Below are 21991 nucleotides of genomic sequence, written 5' to 3'. Positions count from 1 at the left end.
AGTACAAGTGTTGAGATATCTGGATGGGTCTAAAGTATATCTTGCACTGAATTAAGCAGGAAGATATCCAATATCACATAGGATAAAAATGGTAGTGACAAAATATTTCCCTTGAGAAATATATAGGAGGCTGCCAGAAATATGAAGTAGTTGAGATAATTTTGAAGAATTTAGAAATGCAAGCTCAATTATGTCTCTTTAAATAATAATTATGTAAGTAGAGGGGCAAAAAAAGGGTAAGAGAAGAAAATAACTGACAGCAGATAATTGTCCCAAGTTAAAGTATAAAAAGACATAATCTATAACTTCCAAGTTAAAGAGACACCAATATGATATTATCCCACTTAGTTTAGGTTCATGCAAAATACTTACTTGGCTTTTTCCTACTTAAATGCTCCCACAATAACAAAGAATTGAAGCCAGAAGCAGTGGCTCACGCCTGTAATCCTAGCTACTCAGGAGGCTGAGATCTGAGGATCGTGGTTTAAAGCCAGCCCAGGCAGGAAAGTCCATGAGACCCTTATCTCCAATAAATCACTAGAAAACTGGAAGTTTTGCTGTTGCTCAAGCGGTAGAGTGCTCACCTTCAGCTGAAGAGTACATGGACAGCGCCCATGCCCAGAGTTCAAACCCCATGACCGACATACAAACAAACAAACAAAGGATTGAGGTAGTAGTCTAAGATCATTCTTTAAATCTAGAGAGGCAATAGTGCCAATACAACCATTTAAGATTCTGTTTTTATTTCATAAAGTCATAGCATCCTTTTCAAAATCTGTGGACCATAAAATTAAGAATTTATTTTTGACAAATCTGTTACCTTCTTCTATGTGTCTGTTCTTATAGTAGAACTACGTTGTCTTCACTACTAAACATGGTAATACTATTCAAAGGTAGTATGGAGGCTGAAGCTACACCATTTTACAAGATTTCTGTGACTGACCTGTATTCCTTGAATTTACATAAGAGATTATTGAGCAGGTGGACCAATATTACAGAGATATCTAAATATTTCATAGTCACTCATATTTCACACCTTGTGAAAATACAAACCCCTGATATTATATATACAAAATGTCTTTAGAGACTGCTCAGTACAACTAAAATTAATTTAGGAATGAGTTAAGATTTAGATAACAGTACAGCATAATATAGCTCAACGATAATGACTTGAGCTGTTCTGCAGAAGAGAGTGAGTGGGGGAAGAATGGTGGACCACATAGGAGCTGTATGTCATTGGTATTGTTTCAAAAAACACAAAGACTTCAGAGAAGAGAAGGAGAAAAATAAAGTGTCCTGAATCTAGTTTCTTTTTAATCAACTTGATAGTTTGGACTGAAAGTCAGATAACAAAGGAAAAATAAAATAGAAAATAAAGCATTGTATAGAGCTGTTACAATGTAAGGAAGTTGTAATAGGAATATAATTAATTTCCAAAGAAATAAGAGAAAGAATAACACTAAGAATTGCTAACGTGGATAGAAGATGGATCACATTTTATCATATATAATTTTTATTTTATTTTATTTTATTTGTGAACATACTGTACAGAGGGGTTACAATTACATGGGCAGGATAATGCGTACATTTCTTACCAAGCATTGCAGCCTCCTCCTTTGTTTACCCTTCACATAGCTTCCCAGCCCCCGCTCCCCCTCCAATCCCAATCCTTTTCTTCCCCCCCCCCCCCCGGAACCGACGTTGTAAAGCTCGTTTTGGACAGGACAACTTGTACTTCTCATTGATGCAATAGGTCCACCTGTATCCTTAAACGACTTGTTTTTCCCCATCTCCTCCACAAGTTATACTGACATCAAACATAGTGAAAGCAGGGGTTATACTGTGGGGGAGGGACCCACAAAGCAACAAAGAAATTATCTTATAAATGCGTTAGAAACACATGCATGAAAGAAAAAAACATTAAAATACATATCTAAGGGTTCATTTTCCTAACGTCACATTATCTGACATTTTCTGCTTGACTCATAAATATACTAGATATTGCAAATCAGGAAAACCATGGGGCCTATGTTTCTTTGGGCCTGGCTTACCTCACTTAATGTAATTTTTTCCAAGTTTTTTCCATTTCCTAACAAATTGGGCAATGTCATTCTTTCTGATAGAGGCATAGAATTCCATTGTGTATATATATATACCACATTTTCTTGATCCATTCATCTACTGAGGGGCATCTGGGTTGGTTCCATATCTTAGCTATGGTAAATAATGCTGCAATAAACATAGTTGTGCTGGTAGCTTTAGTGTCGTCTTGTTTGTAAACATTTGGGTAAATGCCCAAAAGTGGGATTGCTGGGACATAGGGGAGCTCTATGTGAAGTCTTTGAGGAACCTCCATACTGCTTTCTAAAATGGTTGAACAAGTTTACATTCCCACCAACAATTAAGTAAAGTTTCCCTTCTGTCCACTTCCCCTCCAGCATCTGTTGTTGTTAGAGTTCTGGATTTTTGCCATTCTAACTGGAGTGAGGTGGAATCTTAATGTTGTTTTGATTTGCATTTCTTTATGGCTAGGGATGTTGAGCATTTCTTCATGTGTCTATTGGCCATCCTTCTTTCTTCTTCAGAGAAGATTCTCTTTAAGTATTTCGCCCACTTATTTATTGGGCAGTTGTTTCTTTGAGGATTTGTTGTTGGGGGATTTAATTTTTGAGTTCCAAGTATATTTTAGATATGAGACCCTTGTCCCTTGTATGGCTAGTAAAGATCTTCTCCCAATCCGTGGGCTTTCTATTGATCTTGCTAGCTATGTCCTTTGCCATGCAGAAGCTCTGCAACTTCATGCAATCCCATTTGTTCAACCTTTCTTTGATTTGTTGTGTTTCCTGGTCTCTATTCAGAAAATTTCGGCCTGAGTCAAGGAGACCTAGGGTTTCTCCTATTCCATCCTGTAATGTTTTCAGAGTGTCTGCTTTGTCTTCCAGGTCTTTAATCCATTTGGAGTTGATTCTGGTGCAGGGTGATATATAAGGATCTAGCTTTAGTTTTCTACATGTAGTTAACCAATTTTGCCAGCACCATTTACTGTAGAGGCTGTCTTTCTTCCATTCTATTGTTTTAGCTCCCTTATCGAAGATTAGATGGCTATAGGTCTGTAGGTTCACTTCTGGGTTTTCAATTCTATTCCATTGGTCCTGAGGTCTGTTCTTATGCCAATACCAAGCTGTTTTGATTATTATGACTTTATAGTATTGTTTGAGATTTGGTGTTGATATTCCTCCGGCAGTGTTCTTTCCGTTGAGGAGCATTTTTGCTATTTGGGGTCTTTTATTGTTCCATATGAATTTTTGGATTGCCTCTTCTATTTCCTTGAAGAATGAGGTTGGAATTTTGATAGGTATCGCGTTGAAATTATAGAAAGCCTTGGGAAGTATTGCCATTTTTACAATGTTAATCTTTCCAATCCAGGAGCATGGGAGGTTTTCCCATTTTTAAAGTTCTGTGTTGATTTCCTTTTTCAAGATTTTAGTTTTCATCATAGAGGTCCTTCACTTCTTTGGTTAAGTTAATTCCTAGGTATTTTATTTTTTGTGGGGCTATTACAAATGGAGTTACTTTCCTAATTTCAGCCACACTTTTCTCATTGTTGGCATACAGAAAAGCCATTAGCTTTGGGGGGTTAATTTTATACCCTGCTACTTTGCCAAAGTTTTGAATCAGCTTGAGTAATTTGGGTGTGGAGTCTATGGGATTCTTTAAATACAAGATCATGTCGTCTGAAAAGAGGGAGAGTTTTATTTTTTCTTTCCCTATTTGGATCCACTTTATGTATGCATCTTGTCTTATTGCTGTAGCTAGGTATCTAATACTAGATTGAAGAGAAGTGGAGAGAGTGGACATCCGTGTCTTGTTCCTGAGTTAAGAGGAAATGGCTTCAGTTTTTCACCATTAAGTATAATACTGGCTGTAGTTTTGTCATATACAACCTTTATTGTATTGAGGAATGTCCCATGGATTCCTAATTTTTCCAAAACCTTCATCATAAAGGAGTGTTGGATCTTGTCGAATGCTTTTTCTGCATCTATTGAGATAACCATGTGGTTCTTATTCTTGCTCCTGTTGATGTGATGAATAATATTAAGTAATTTGCGTCTATTGCACCAGCTTTGCAGCCCTGAAATTAATCCTGTTTGATCATGGTGTATGATTTTTTGAATGAATTGTTGAAGTCGTTTGGCCAAAAGTTTGTTGAGAAGTTTTGCATCAATGTTCATCAAAGAAATGGGTCTATAGTTCTCTTTCTTTGATGATTCCCTGCCTGGTTTTGGGATGAGGGTTATGATGGCTTCATAGAATGTGTTCCGTAGTGAACTTTCTCTTTCAATTTCATTGAAGAGTTGGAGGAGTATTGGTGTGAGCTCTGCTTTGAAGGTCTTGTAGAGTTCCGCTGTAAAACCATCTGGTCCTGGACTTTTCTTAGCTCGCAGGTCTCTTATTGCTCTTTCTATTTCAATGCTTGATAGGGGCCTGTTAAGCTGGTTTAACTCATCTTAGTTTAGTTTTGGAATGTCAATATTTGCTAGGAAGAGGTCCATTTCTGTCAAGTTCTCAAACTTATTAGCATAAAGTTTTGAGATATATTTCTTTATAATGTTTTGAATCTTGGTTGTTTCCATGGTGATGTTTCCATTCTCATCTCTGATTTTATTTATTTGGGTGTGTTCTCTACTTTTTCTGATAAGATTTGCTAAGGGTCTGTCAATTTTGTTAATTTTTTCGAAGAACCAACTCTTTGTTTTGTTGATTCTTTCTATAGTTTTTTTTGGATTCTAATTCATTTAATTCTGATTTAATTTTAATTATTTCTTTCCGTCTACTGGATTGGGGTTTATTTGCTTCTCTTTTTCAAGGAGGTTTAGATGTGTCATTAAGTTGTTGGTTTCAGACCTCTCCAATTTGTTGATGTAGGAGCTCAGACCTATAAACTTGCTTCTGAGTAGTGCTTTTGCTGTGTCCCAGAGGAGCTGATAATTTGTGTGTTCATTTTTGTTGAATAGCATAAACTTTTGAATTTCTGTTCTAATCTCTTCCATGACCCACTCGTGATTAAGCAGTGTGTTTTTCAGCCTCCATGTGATAACAGACTTTCTTTGGTGGCTTTTGGTGTTGAGTTCTAATTTTAATCCCTTGTGGTCAGAGAGCATACAAGGTATAACTTCAATGTTTCTGAATTCAGGCAAATTTGCTTTGTGGCCTAAAATGTGGTCTATTTTACAAAATGTTCCATGTGCTGCTGAGAAAAATGTGTATTCTGATGCTGCTGGGTGAAATGTTCAGTAGATATCTGTTAAATCTAGTTGATCTATGCAGCTGTTTAGATCTGCCGTTTCTCTGTTGAGTTTTTGCCGAGTTGATCTACCTAGTGGGGAGATTGGTGTGTTAAAATCCCCACAATTAATGTCTTTGGATTTATATGGGATTTGAGGGAAAGTAGTGTTTCTTGGATAAATTTGGGTGCTCCATTGTTTGTCGAGTAGATATTTAGAATTGTACTATCCTCCTGATAGAGAGATCCCTTAATTAGTATGTAGCGACCTTCTTTATCTCTTCTCACGAATTTTAATTTGAAGTCTATTTAATCTGATATTAGGATTCCAACTCCCGCCTGTTTATGGGGGTCGTTTGCTTGGTAGATTTTGTTCCAACCTTTAACATTGAAAATGTGTTTGTTTTTATGGGCAAGATGTGACTCCTGAAGGCAGCAGATAGAAGGGTCTTGTTTTTTAATCCAACTAGACAGTCTATGTCGCGTAATTGGAGAGTTCACTCCGTTAACGTTAAGAGAAAGGACTGAGAGGTATTTGGGAGTTCCTGCCATGTTATCCACCTTCTTGGGGGCTGCAAAAACTGGGTTTTTCCTATGGTTCTTGGAGTCTCAGTTTGTGTGCAGTTTCTTGGCCTTTACTTTGGTCTTTAAGAATCTTTTGTAGGGCTGGTTTGGTGGAGATGTATTGTTTCAATTTTTGTTTGCTATAGAAGGTTTTTATTTGGCCTTTAGTTATGAAGGAGAGTTTAGCTGGGTACAGTATTCTTGGTTGATAGTTGTTTGTTTTTAGGGGATGACATGCATTATTCCAGGCTCTTTTTGCTTTGATTGTCTCTGTTGAGAAATCTGAGGTGATTCTAATTGGTTTCCCTTTATAGGTGATTAATCTTTTCTCCTTGACAGCTTTAAGGATCTTTTCCTTTTTCTGAGTTGATCCTGTGTGGTTTATAATGTGAAGGTGGGATGTCCTATTCTGGGCTGGTCTGTTTGGAGTTCTAAATGCTTCTTGTATCTGAATAGGCCTATCTTTTTGCATGTTTAGGAAGTTCTCTCCAAGGATCCTATGAAACAAATTTCCTAGGAGATTAACTTCTGTTTCTAGGTGCTTCTCTACACCCATTATCCTTAGATTAGGCCTTCTGATTGTATCTTCCAAGTGTTGGATAGATCTATCATATTTCTTGGACTTGTCTTGGGTGGTTGTATGTTCTTTCTCTATAATATCTAGGCTGTCTTCAGTCCCTGAGATTCGATCTTCTGCATGGTCTAACCTGCTGTCTAGATTTTCTACTTTGTTTTTTATCTCTTTTCCTTCTAATTGGTCAGCTTTGATGGCTTCAAAATCTTTGTTGAAGCTTTGTTTTAGATCTTTTATGAATTTCTTTACTTCCTTAATTTGATGTTTAGTGTTGATTCTCAGATCACTTAGTTGATTGGTTATGGTTTACTTGGACTCCCATTCCTTATGTTGGGTTCCATTCAGCATTCCCTTTGTGGTCTCCCTGACTTCTTTCATTTCTTTGTTAATGGATTCCATGAATGCCTTTAGTGATCTTTGTGTATTCTCTACCTGGTCTCTCAATTCCTGTATTACTCTTTGATTAGCTTCCTCCCATTCGTGGGATTCCTGTAGTTCTCTATGAGTGTTCTCAGCCTCTTCAGGCCATTCCTGCCTTTCTCTTTGAGTATTCTCAAGCTGCTCATGCAAATCCTGTGTCAGTTTTTGAGTAGCTTCCTCACGTTTATGATATCCCTGTATAAATTTTTGGATTGCCTCCTCTCTCTCCCTATCACGCTCATACAGAGTCCTTTGTATGCTTTCAATCTTTTGATTTATCATGTTTGCCAACAGTGTTCGTAGAAGTATTTGGGAATTCTCCTCTGGATTATTCATTATCTGTTCTGTTCCTTGATTATCGGTATTGGGAATTGAGATACCCGGATTTGCCATTTTTCTTGTGTTTTTCTGGCTTTACTCTGCCCATTTGAGATGAAAATAGCACCAGGTTTGTGCTAGAACACTATCTTAAGGCAAGCATCAACCCAAGTCTGAATTTGCACAGTCAATAGTCTACAGATGCAGTCTAGTTCAACAGATACATCTATTCAACACCAAATACCTATATGTTAATGGGCTACGAACCGCAAAGTAGAATTTGGAAGACCAGAAATTATTAGGGTTAGGGAGAGATGTGGGTAAAAAAATAGGAATAGATTGATGTGGGGAGGCTCAGGGAGAGTTAAGTAAGTCCTAATCTCAAAGCAGGAAGTAGGTTGGGTAGGATGAAAGTAGAGAGAGAGAAAAAAAGAAGAAAGGGAACAGGAAAAGAAAAGAGACCAGAAAAAATAGAAAGGTAGAAATTAATAAAATTATGTAGATCGATAACAATCTATTTAGATAAGAACGGGAATTTATTGAGAGAATGGGAGGGATATAAAGGAGATGTGAAAAACTTAAAAATAAAAATACTTAAAATATTATATAGTTATAAAGAGGTAGTACTGCTATTAAGGAATTTAAGTCTTAGAGGTTTTGACTTGAGTAATAAATTTGTGGATTAAGTGTGTACACAATAGGGGATAGGGTCTAATAGTCAACTACAGGTTTATCTGAGGATGTGCAGGACAAGAATTAAGTCACATAAGGAAGAACGAAAGAGAAGAGAAGGTGAAAAGGATAAGAAAGGAAGAAGAAAAAGATGAGTAGTTCAGTAGAGCTAAACAAAAAACAAAAAGATAATTAAAAAAGAAAAAAAAAAGAGAAAGAAGACCAGAAAAGAAAGAAAAAAAATTATAAGGGGAAAAAAAGTTTCTGGAAAACAATTTTTTTTCAAAAAAGGCAAAGATTAAAGATTAAAAAAAAGTTTTAGAAAAGAAAAAAAAAATTTATACAAGGTACCAAAAATAAAAAATAAAAAAAGAAGACGAAGAAGAAGAGAAAAAAAAAAAAAAAACAACAACAAAAAAGAAAAAAAAAAACTTCTTTGATTTTTTTGGGAGGAGTGGGAAAAATCCTGTATCTCCATTGTGTCCGTAACCAGCCTCTTGTTGGAGTCTCTGGTGTGCTTGTGGTCCTGTGCCTTGGTTGGTTTCTTAAGTCAGTTTGTTCAAACAGGCAGAAAAATGCTCTGCTTTACACAGGATTTGGCGATCCTCCTCCCAGGCTCGTTCATTGGGAGGCAGATATGTTTTGAGTATCACAAAAGAGGGGGATGCAGTGATGAGGCTAGGTTCTGGGTAGAGTTGAGGCCTTTCAACAAACAGTAGCTTTTCCGGGGCTAGTTTGTGAAAACCTCACAGAGTCCAGCCTGGAGCCATTCTCAGGCTTTCTGTTTACTGAATTTCAATTGATTGTAGAGGCTGCTAGAGGGAGGGGCAGCCTCTGGCTATGATTACTCAGTGAAGAAACCCACTCCTAGGGCTGGTGCCCGAGCTGGGTGACTTTTCCATGGGTGGAGCTGAGTCTGGCAGGTCACACCGCCGTTAAGTTCTTGTGACCTGCTAAATGACTCATTTTATTCCAAGGCCTGAGTTGGAGCTAGCAGCTCCTCTGAGCTTTGTCGGTATCCAAGATGGAGATCACCGGTGCTGTGGTGGGGAGGGGTGGCCTTCCCTCCTCTGCTCCCTGAGAAGGAGTGAGGACGTCAGGCTACTACTCATGCCGAGTCTTAGTTCCTGGGTTGTCTCTGGTCTGCGAACTGCAGGATGAAGATGTCTGCTCCTTGTCAGTTCTTGCTGGTGTTGAGTAGAATCCGCTTGCCTGCTGCATCTGGCTCCTTCGTCCTGGACTCTCTGTTGCTCAGGTATGACTCCTGCGCTCACCCACTGCCGGCTGCTGCCGCTGCGGCGGCTGCTGGCAAGAGCTCAGAAGTGTCTTCTTGCCTGGGTTTCCTTCTCTGGCCTAACTCTCTATCCTGTGATGGCACACTTGGTGTAATTCTCTGGCTTAGGACAGTTCACTGGAACTCTAAACTGCTTTCTATGCGAGAGCTTATTAGACTCCAGATTCTCCTCCACCATCTTCCCCCGTCCTATCATATATAATTTTGAAATAACATACTAGGAATGAAAATACAAAAGTCATAATTTAAAATACAATTTGTATTATAACTAGATAGTATAGCTCAGTGCTAAAACATTGGCCTAACATATGTGAAGCAATTGTGTGATCTCCCAAGCATTACAAAGTACACACAAAACTCACACACAAAAAACACACATAAACACACACACACCGCATACACACATTTGTTGTTATCATATTAAACAGAGAAAATTATCACAAATAGTAAAAGTATTTTAATATATGAAATCATAATATTGCCCATACAATTTAAAAGTTTAGAAGAAATAAAATATTCACAAGATACTTGGATTCTTATAGATTAAGTAAATTGAAAATTAATAAATAAAAGATATGAGAACTTTGCAAACAAGTCTTAAATAATAAACATTTTGAAATATGTGTCCTTTTATTTTGACAAAAGATTGATGTTTCTGGTGTTTTAACTCAAGATTTAGAATATGATAACCAAGTGCTCTATATCTTGCTAGGGATGGCTATATCTCTAATCATTTCACTCTGGAAATTTTATGATAAAGTATCATAGTTTTTCAGTCTCTCCCGAATTACAAACTCTATTTACACTTCCGACCATAGTTAGAAAATAGAAAACACAAACCACTATGCCTAGCTCAAACATTTTTTTTTTATTCAAGTACAAATATTTCCAAAAAGTGACTAAGTAATAAAGCCTTTTGCAGGCCCAGAGTTCAAGCCCCACGACCGACAAAAAAAAAAAAAAAAAGATATAAAGCCTTTTTTAATAAAGTATATGCTTCTTGAAAATGCAGTATTTGTTACCTGGACAAATATCTTTAGAAATAATAAGAAAATAAATTTATTTAAATTCACCAACCATATAAAATTTAAGAAAATAATTTTTACATATTCACATGTTAACTATTTTGAAAGCAAAATATATGTCTGAATAATTTACATGTGTTAAAATTATGCAAAACTAAATTAACTAATTCTACAAGTCTGAAAAAAGAATTACCCTAAAGAAACAAAACAAAATAAGTTCAAAATTTGAAATTCAGAAAATAAAATGAAGTGTAATCTTTAGTTGACTTAAGTAACTGTAAACACTCTGTATATCAATTTTATAATAAAAAATGCATGAACAAAGAAAGAAAAGTACCCATTTGACAATCGCTACAGGAGATACCTTAGTAGTTTTTTTTTTTGAGTGTGCAAAGAAAACAATGGAAGAGATAACAATGTTCCTTCCATAATAAATGTACACATTACCTTAATTATGTAACTGTATCCCCTCTGTACATTACCTTTACAATAAAATTATATTGAAATTAAAAATAAACTAATTAATATACCAATTATAAATTCGTAGAGAGCTAGGAATGTGGCTCAGTGTTAGAGCGCTTGCCTTGCATGCTTAAGGCCCTGGGTTAGATTCCTCAGCACCACATAAACAGAAAAAAAAGCCAAAAGTGGCGCTCTGGCTCAAGTGGTAGAGTGCTAGCCTTGAGCTAGCCTTAAGGGACAGCACCCAGGACCAGAGTTCAGGTTCCAGGACAGAACACCCCCCCAAAAAAAACAACAGAATTACTAGAAGACATTCGTTAAAACCTTTTTAGAAATTGACCCAAAGTACCCAAGTAATATAATTTGATGATACTATTTAAATACTTCAACCTCAGCCAAGAAGCCAAAAGTTTAAAAAGTGTTACAAAGTAATAAATCAGAATATGTTACAATTAATAATAATCATAAGATGAATTTATAGTGGTAGTCAAATATGTAAGAAATGAGGCAATTTGCCATTCGTTTGCACTGAATAAGTGAGAAAGAATTTTCTAGGTCTTTTAAAATATATAAAAACTTTAATGAAGAAACTATTGTCACATCATATGATAACCAGATGAAGCTGATATTAGAACAAAGAGCAGATTATACTAAGTTTTGGATGTTAATGTCCATAAATATTTTGGTTGTGGGAAATTGTGTTCAACTTGGGGTACTGTTTTTGTTAGACTGGTGTCATATCAGTAGTAAATTTTAGGATAGGGGTTCCCTTTTCACAAAACATGCACTTGATCTGTCTTTTTAGCCTTCCCATTATCAATGGCATAAGAGTTGCACACCAACTTGTCTAGATTCCTACCTTGGCTGGCCTGGATTCTGCAGTCCTTCCAATCTTAACATATAGATAGTGCTGGATGGTAGAAATAACCCAATGCACCAAGCTATAGATTGAGAAGGAAGTCCATTAAAATTTTGGCCTGGGTTCTGTTCTCAAGCTTCCTCAATAGTTTAGAGTTCAGATGGGAGACCCTGGTGCCAAGCAGTAAGAGTATTTTTTAAAGCAAATAGACATATATATAACTTAAGCATGTGAACACCTCAGGACAAGAATAAAAGAGCAGTGAAGCATAGAGGACAGGCCCAATTTTAACTAGCTACTTAGAGGCTGAAGAAGCTTAGCTAGCTACTCTGGAGGCTGAAATATGAAGACCACTATTCAAAGCCAGTCCAATCATGAAAATAAACGCGATTATCTCCAAAAAAACAGAAGTGGAACAATGGCTCAAGTGGTAAACCACTATCCTTGGTCACAAAAGATTAGGGAGAGTTCCCAGGCACTATCAAGCCTCAGGAATGATGAATGAATGAATGAGCACTAGCACATGCGTGTGCGTGTGTACGCGTGCATGTGTAAAAACACACTCTCTCTCTCTCACACACACACACACAAATGAGTATTTCAATGCGAAGTTCTTTTTTTTAACCGTGCTGTAATCTATTTCCCTGTATTAGTTTACAAGTATACAAAATCAGCTAAGCACCTATTTACATACAACTCATTATGTTTTTCTAAAGTCAACTCTCCTTTTGGAAGCAGACTTTTATTTGACCCAAAGGTAAATTATTCAGGTCGATTCATCTCCCTCAATTCTGTAGAATTAGATGATTGTTTAGCTTCCTCCAAGCAATATACTTTTGTGAAGCCTCTGTCAAACAATTAATAATAGGTTTTTTTTCTCCTTGCTACCATCTGTAGTTTTATTATCTTCATATATTTCGTGATCTGTCTGTGTATGACAAAGACTGCTGTGAAAATAAAAAGACACTTCGCAGCACTTATCATTTATATACAATTCATAGATATGAAGGTGTTTAAATATTATTGAAATTGCTTTGGAATAAATTATGTTCACATTGACTATCGTGAAAAATAAGAATTGGTTTCTCAGCACTTTAGGTAAGAACTTTATTGAAAGAATCAAAAGTAAAAGTAGGAACAACTCAACACATACATTCAAATCAAACAAAACAACCCAAGGAAACAAATTAATTGAGTACTCATGAACATGCAGGAAATGCAAAGTCTTAAAAATCATCAGTTATGACAAGCTTATGAAAATCCTGACTACATGGGAGTCTACTCTTGTGAGGATACAGGTTAAAGCCCAGACTGGACAGAAACATCTGTACACAATGCCATGTACCTGTTATTCTAAATTCCAGGAAGAATAACATAACATGGACTGAGAATAAGATCATACACAAGTATCTGAAAAATAATCAGGATAATTTAGGGCTGGAGACAGGACAAAGTGGTAAGAACACCCATTTAGGAGGCACAAGACACTCAATTCAAACTCTAATATTATGGGTATTAAAGTAAAAAGCTATGATTTTAAATAATTGGAATAATTGTAAGATTTGAATATTTGAGTGGAAAAATGCATGAGAGAGAAGAAAAATGCATGAGAGAGATAGAATGAACCCATGGTGCAATGCTTTCAACTTAAGTAAAAATCTTTTGTGGTACTTCAGACAAAACAGAGTTAACTTGCAAATGAGCACGGTTGTGCATTTGGGTGATGGAAATACTTTACTTACACAGGTGTAAATTAAATAGATATTATTTGGGTAGATTGTATTTCTTGAACTAAGAGCCTGGATGATGTCCCTGAGATTTTTCTCTCAAGGCTACCGCTCTACTACTTTGAGCCACAGTTCCAATTCTGATTTTCTGTTGTTTGTTTGGTGATAAGAGGCTCCTGGACTTTCTTGCCCAGGATGGCTTCAAACCATGATCATCAGATCTCAGCCTCCCGAGTAAACAGGATGCCAGACAATAGCCGCCGATAGTTTTAATAATTTAGTAAATTGTACAGTTACCGAAGTTGTACATTATCATTATAACCTGTGTAATATATGTGTGTATGTATATATCAATGCATACGGATAGAAATACTTTAACATATTTTTGTATCTACAGTAGATTTACGAAATCATCCTTATAAAATAAAATGGAAACAAAAGTTAATAAGGATCAAAAAAAAGGAAATTATCACGCTTCTTGTTTTTGAATGGAATACGAATTGCGAGAATCAATTTGGGAAAACCATCTCTACGTTAACAAAATGGATAAGAGGTATTAATTCCAATCCATCTATTTGCCCATATTGTGCAACCTCACACATGAGTGTCAAAATCAAACAACACTTTTTGCCTTTGCTTTTAACTCACCTGTTATAATTTACGGGTTAGATGAAGTAATCAAATAAAGATTAAAATAATGTTATGTGAGGCTATGAATTAGAGCCGAAAATTATTTAAAACATGGTAATACCTAATTAAATTCCATTTTTCTTACTTTTACTCTGTCATGTACCTCATTCCCATATTAGGAAAGTATATAGAAGGTTCTCATTGAATTATATGTACAATTATGAAAAAATGTATTGAAAGAATATGGGCACAATGTGGTTTTAGCTTATTGAGACATGTAGGGTGAAGTGTGTTTTTGAGGACTAGCAATATATTGTGATGAAGATGAAGGGAGGGATGTGCTTATTCTGGAAAACTGGCTAGAAGATTGCTCCCATAAAGGTAGTGATGAATTCTTCCAAAAGGTTACAGTAAAATCACTTTCACAAGCATGTTCACTGCTGCACAATTCACCGTAGCCAAGTTACGGAAACAGCCCAGATGCCCTTTGGTGGAGTGATGGTTGGAGAATGTGTGGCACATATACACAATTGGATTGCACCCATCCATTTTGAAGACTGTTACATTATTTGCAAAGAAATAGATAGATCTAAAAATTTATTAAGTGAACTAAGTCAGAGCCAGACACACAAAGGACCCATGTTCTGTCTCATATTTGGAAGCTAGAAATTTATACAAGTTTACACAAAAATATTAACCAAAGCATGTGATTTGCAGAGGAGTATTTCAAAGGTGTAATTTCTTAGAAAATTGAACTTTACTCCAACTAAATGAATACCAGGACACTATCACTTGAAAGATGTTAGTGGAAGTCAAAAGGAAGGAATAGAGTTATGGAGGAAGAGAGTGAAGGTATAATATTCAATGTAGATGTATGAAACTAGAAAAATTAAACTTCGATGAGCTTTGGAAGGGTTTGGAAATGTTATATAAAGATCCATTATATTTAAAAAAAATGATTTGTTGAATGGAAATTCCCTTGTACAAGTATTTAAGATAAGAAAAATATAATTAAAAACAATGGAGACATCTGATCTTAAATTCTATTTCTGTCTCTTTTAAAAAATAAAATTATTTGCTCTATAATTTGATCAGAGGGATGGATTTTGTGGCTAGCTAGATCATTGCACATCTGTCTCTCTCTTCCTCTCTCCCTCTCATGGTTCTCACAGGTAATATGATTACTCCATAATTATCTTAATTTATTTTGCTTTTATGTTTTTTGGTTGCATCATTTCACTTTCTGCTCTGTCATTTCCGAATTCATTTACATATAAGGCATTATTTCCTATTTTCTCATTCCTAGAATAAGCTGCACATGAAGACACCACTGATCTTCATTTTCAGTTTGTCCCTTTGAATACGGAGGAAAATCTTTCCTCTGCTCTCTACCAAATCCCTACTCTCCAGATAGAATAATTTAGAATAGTATAAATGAAAAAAGAGAAAATAAATAATAGTGAAAAAAACAGATGCAGAAAATTCACCGGATTTTTCTGACTAGTTTATCCAATGTGAACTATTGGGGAAATACATGGACAGCTCATTCTCACTGGCACTCAAAGTGTCTGGTCAGGCAATTCTGATGAAGTTGAGGAACAAGATGAAAAAGTGAGAAATGGTATCAATTGCAAGAAAAAATGGAATAGGATCAAGCAAATTTCTTCTTTGTTCTGCTGAAAGTAATCACCCTACTACAGTGCAGAGACTACTTTCCATAAAGGCCACTCATGTGAACACTAGGGATAACGATGATTATACACCTCTTCATCTAGAAGCCTACTGTGGACACTTAGACATTATCCATGAGTTGGTGGCTCATAGCAGATATTCATGGAATAACTGTGAATGGCTGGACACCCCTGCACAGTACTTATACATGGGATAATATCAGAGTGGCTTCTTTATTTCATCATGATGCAGACACCAAAGGCCAAACCAAAGGCCTCTTGACCCCCTTGTATCTTGCTGCTGGGTATAGATATAGCAAAGATACGCTGGATCTCTTTCTGTTGACCCATTATATCAAACCAGATCTGAACACAACTTGGAAGAAACTGCATTTGATATTGCCAAAAGGATAAGTATGTATCACTACCTCTTTGAAGTTGTGGAAAGCTGTACAAATTGTTCTCTTAAGTCCTAATGTTTCCATTAAGTTTCTTAAATTTCAAAATTGCCAGTCCATCCCATGTGTCCATACAAAATATTTTCACAATACAAAGCAACAGCAATATTTTACTTTAGAAATTCATGGATTCCATGGTACTTTTCCAAGTGAATTGCCTGAGTTTGATGTCAAAATATATTCGACTTTTTTGTATACATCTGTAATGATTTCTATAGAGTTTGTGATTTTTTAAATCAGAAATAATTTTAACTTATCTGTTGAAATGAGTAGTATAGAAACTAAGGATATTTCTGGTGCTTGTCTGAAAAAAGTATATTTTAAAATATTTAGTATTCTGTTTATATAATGTCCATAATCTATTTCTTTCTCTCCTAGATATAATACTTTGAATTCGACATTGTTTTTATAATATATGGATTCATTACTAAATGTGTTCTTTCGCATTGCATTCCATATAGAAACAGTTTAAGATTCCTTTAATTCCTAGGTCCTTATAGAATTTTATTTATTTGGGATAAAATGACAATGTTATCTAATTTCAAAGTTTTATAAATGTTATGCTATGTAAAGGCCTTTCTGAAAAGGTGAAGATTGAATACACTGATGTCAAACTAACTTTTATTTCTATGAATTATATGTATTATTACACTTGTATATTTGTAATCAATTTTTTCATAACTGTTTTCCATTTCTTGCATCTGAAGAATGAAAAATATGGAATACTTCGCAAATTTTCATATCATTAACATGGCTCTCGTGAAAGAGCCATGTTAACCTCTATATTGTAATTCAGGTAGATGTGCTGCTAAAGCATGTAGTATCCTGTAAATTTAAGTAGTTAACGATGCAATCTTAAGACAGGCATATATCCTTGGTTGCCTATTTGTAACAAGGAAACCTTATTGTTCCCTAAATTGCTATTCATCTTATTTTTGTAAAATTTGTTTATGGTGGAAAAAACTTACATTGTTTGTTCAATTGCTCACATTTGCAATTTTTTGTCAATAGCCATTTTAAGTCTTTTTCATTTGAAATTTGATAATACTTTGAAGCCTTTATAGGTAGGTCCAAATAGATTGTTTTAGGTTATAAATCACCTATATCTGCTGTAAATATTTTCTTCTGCATGTTCTCTTGGTCTGAACTGGATACTCCAATCCTGAGCCACACTTGATAGCTTGTAAAGATAGAATGGAAGAAACAAGATCAAGAACCCATTACTCCACCGGAGAGGAAACAGTCCTCTCTGTTTTCTCTCATTTCTATTGACTACTTTCATTCATAAGTTTATGTCAAGTGATTTACATTATATATTTCCTTCTTTGTTCTGGCAAAGTAATTGTTCAAAATAATTCAGTAAATATTATATTCCACTTTTTTCTATCATGCTGTTTACTTCTCCAAGTGAGTCCATTAAACTTCTCACTTGCATTTCGGTGTCACGGAAACCCAGCATCAATGTTAATGAGGACAATCTCTAATGTAAAACTTTGTCTCCAAAATACTACTCCAAGAAGCTGTGATCACAAATATTTAGATATACTTTTTTCTTTTTTCTTTTACCTTGAAAGTCTTCTTATGTCTAAAGTGCCCTAAAAAATCAGTACTCCACCAATTTTTGGTTCAATCACTTTTAAACTCAAAGATATATTTTGCTAACAAGATGCTTAGAGGAAACCGAAGAATACTCCATTTTGTCTTCTCTCTTAAGACTCTCCTTACATACAATATCAGGATCAGTGAAGCTATTCTTTCCAAAATTATTTCAATAGATTATTTTTCTCTTGGACTTGCATTTGCTCAGCAGAATGTATGGAAAAGAATAGAGTATAATCACCCATACCTTGGATGACAGTGTCTGTTACAAAAGGACAATGCTCCTATGTGCTATTTCTCTGTCCTCCTCTTAGATCTTGCCTGATTTCCAACAAATCACAGATTCTTGGCTTCAAGTCTAGTGAAGGTGAAGGACTATAAGGCCTTCCCCACTTCTAAATCTTCATGGTTTCTCTTTTAAAACTCTTTTATTTTGATGTGGAATTTATTTTCATATCTTCATTCAATCCGTTCTAAATTGTAGTGAGGTAAATAGGCTCTGTAAAATCACTTTAGTTACCAAAACTATTAAACCAATCTGTATCAAAAGTTTGGCCTCCCTCCACTGCTGAAACCAAAATGCTTACCTTGGGCTTCTAAGAATCCGTTTTCTTGCCTTTTCAATTTGCTCAATTCTTTTCTGATTCCAAAACTTTTTGGCTTATGTAATAAGAGAAGTCTTCACTTTCTCATGTTAATAAGGAGCTACTAAGAAATGTGAAATCATCGGTTTCAAGTAACCAGTCAGATTTTTTCTGTGGTTCAGTGCTTCACGTGCAAAGTCATTGTAGAAGATATTAGAAACAGAAAAGTGTAAACCCAACACCTTCTTTCATTGTTGAGGGCACTTTCTCCTTAAATATTTTGAACCAATTATCTTTTTCAGAGAATTACTGTTTGGTAATTAAAGTCATTTCACAAATTTTGATGTCTATTTTTAAAGAACTTTGAATTTAAATTCCACTACAACGTTGTTTCACACAGTAAGAGTAGATTTCCTGGGTAAGGACAATTCTCAAGGGAACCTACAGGATTTATAGCAAGGTTTCTGAGGTTTGTTTTTTTAGTGTGAAAATGAGCCATCTTCATCCTCATTGCTCCCTCTCAGCTAAGTCTCCATGGATTACTTTGCATGAAAGCCTATTCTCCCAAGCAATTTTAAATTTTCATAATATGCTAAGTTGTTAAAAAAATTTGAACAAATTAAAATTTACCTCTCATAATTTTAAAACTCTTTTGAAATTCCTTTATTAGAACCGCAAATTCACCAATCCTAACTCCACCGTTACCATCAATAACAGTTAACATTTTGTTTTCATAATATAGTGTCCATGATACTATTATTTTCTTGAGGCTTTGTTATGCATATATATAACCCTATAAGCTGATTCTGAGCAAAATGACCTTCAAGACATGGAAGCAGAGATTATTGTTTGCGGTTGTTGTTTTTAATGTACTATGTGATTTCTATTTTCTTTTTGTTTTTTCCCCTATGCTTTATTCCCTACTGTATTTGATTTTGGTAGCCTGTGTATTGTGTATATATTTACCTTAATTAGGGAAAGGAAGAGGAACAACAAAATGGTGTGACAAAGTTAAAAGGCAAACCAATGCAATAGCAATACTCACAAGACAATATGTTGGAAATGTATATTACAAGTTGTGAAGGGTATTGGGGTAAAGGAAGACTGTGAAGAAATGAGAGATGTGGTAACAAGTTTGAAAAGTTATGTATTCACTACCTTAAAATTACTGTAACCCCATGGTACATCACTTTGACAATAAAATGAAATTTAATAAATACGCTGCATGAAATAAAATTAAACTGTATTGGTATAGTAAATATTCTTTTTGGAGTAACTTTTTAAAAATCAATACTGTTTGTCATCTAATTTGAATTAATTACCCCCTTTTTATCAGAGTACCATCACAACTTGAATGCTATCCGAATAGACAATATTTTTACAATATTTTTACCAATATTTTGAAAAAAATAATTATAGTACTTTCTCACACTAAAAGCGAAAACAGTTCAATTCTATGGAAACCTATAACTTTTAAAAGTAAATAAGTTGTTAAGAAGACAGAATATATATGTTCTTCAACATTCCAATGACTAGTAACTACTCATTTTCAAATTCAGAGAACTCCATATCTGAGAGATTCTAAACAGTACCAGCTTGCATGTTATGAAATTCTGTAATTGATGCATTGTCCAACGGGGTGTTACAGATTGAGAGTCAACAGAAAAATAACCACTTTCTGGTAGAGGATAAAACTAATTAGCATTGGTAATAATTAATTCTTCAAGAGTAAGCAATTGTTTATCACAATAAGCTATTAGTTTTATGAACATCAATACCAATATTTATGATATAGAGTCATCCTAGCCCAACAGTTTCAAAATTTTAGGGTACACCTCAAGCTTCCCTTAATTCACATCATGAATAGCTTATCTCTATTGTGAAAAAATACAACTCTGCTAATGGGATGCCATACATGTTCTGGAAAAAACACCACATCAAACTGGGTTGCATCATTTTCCCCCCACTGGTATTCTTGGGATCAGAACACTTGCAAATACTATTTATATTTATACTTTTTTAACTATCATATAAATTCTGGATGCTAAGTTCGGAAGATTACAGTTAAAGCCCACCCAAGCAGAAAGTTTCCCTAGATTCTTATCTCCAATAAACTTCTCAGCAAAAGCCAGACGCAAATGGCACTGAGGTTGAAGTTGTAGGGCACGAGCTTGAGCATAGACAGGCTCAGAGACAGTGTCCAGGCCCAGAGTTCAAGCCCTAGGACAAACCAATAAAACCAAAAAAAATAAAAAATAAAAACAAACCCCAAACCTAACATATGTCTCAGTGTATACAGTAGCAAATAATTAAGGAAATTGCTTCCTGTGTTACATACAGGTAGAAGAAAGATGTCACACGATTATTCTCTTCATACCATGTTATACCAAAGAATCCGAAAATTGCTCTTATTCTAAATTTATAAATCAATATCATCAATTTGTTGACAACTCTGTCTTCAACGTTCAAATTATAATTTTATACATGAACTGTTGGCATTATCTATTAACTAAGTTCTAATTATAACTCTCTTGAAAGAATATTTTAGGCAAATAGAATACAAAATCATTTGTGAATTTGTCAATTAAACACTCTACTTAAAAAGAATTTTGTAGATTCCTATCAAATATAAAATTACAAAAAAATCAAAATATTTATTTTAAATCTAAATTCTAATTTAGCAAGATCTTCAAAATCGTACATTAGGTCTGGGATGGTGGCTCAGTGGTAGAGTGCTTGCCTTGCATGCCTGAGGCCTGGGTTTAATTCTCCAACACCACATAAGCAAAAAGAAAAAAGCTGGAAGTGGCACTGTGACTCAAGTGGTAGAGTGCTAGCCTTGTGTTGAAGAGCTGAGGGACAGCGCCCAGGCCCAGAGTTCAGGCCCCAAGACCGGGCCCTCCTCCCCCCAAAAAAATCCTACATTAAATTAACCCCCAAAAATCAATGGCTTTTCTGTATGCCAACAATGAGAAAAGTGTGGCTGAAATTAGGAAAGCAACTCCATTTGTAATAGCCCCACAAAAAATAAAATACCTAGGAATTAACTTAACTAAAGAAGTGAAGGACCTCTATGATGAGGACTTTAAAATCTTGAAAAAGGAAATCAACACAGAACTTAAAAAATGGCAAAACCTCCCATGCTCCTGGATTGGAAAGATTAACATCATGAAAATGGCAATACTTCCCAAGGCTATCTACAAATTCAACGCAATACCTATCAAAATTCCACCCTCATTCTTCAAGGAAATAGAAGAGGCAATCCAAAAATTCATATGGAACAATAAAAGACCCCGAATAGCAAAAACGCTCCTGAATGGAAAGAACACTGCTGGAGGAATATCAATACCAAATTTCAAACTCTACTATAAAGCCATAGTAATCAAAAGAGCTTGGTATTGGCATAAGAACAGACCTCAGGGCCAATGGAATAGAAGTGAAAACCCAGAAATGAACCTACAGACCTATAGCCATCTAATTTTCGATAAGGGAGCTAAAATAATAGAATGGAAGACAGACAGCCTCTTCAGTAAATGGTGCTGGCAAAACTGGTTAACTACATGTAGAAAACTAAAGCTAGATCCTTATATATCACCCTGCACCAGAATCAACTCCAAATGGATCAAAGACCTTGAATTCAAAGCAGACACTCTGAAAATATTACAGGATGGAATAGGAGAAACTCTGGGTCTCCTTGGCTCAGGCCGAAATTTTCTGAATAGAGACCCGGAAACATAACAAATCAAAGAAAGGTTGGACAAATGGGATTGCATAAGGTTGCAGAGCTTCTGCAGGGCAAATGACATAGCTAGCAAAATCAATAGAAAGCCCACGGATTGGGAGAAGATCTT

This window comes from Dipodomys spectabilis, unplaced genomic scaffold (assembly GCF_019054845.1).
Source record: "Dipodomys spectabilis isolate Male_0828 unplaced genomic scaffold, ASM1905484v1 ptg000270l, whole genome shotgun sequence".
NCBI lineage: Eukaryota > Metazoa > Chordata > Mammalia > Rodentia > Heteromyidae > Dipodomys > Dipodomys spectabilis.
The sequence above is the reverse complement of the archived record's forward strand: the minus strand, read 5'-3'. Positions refer to the sequence as shown.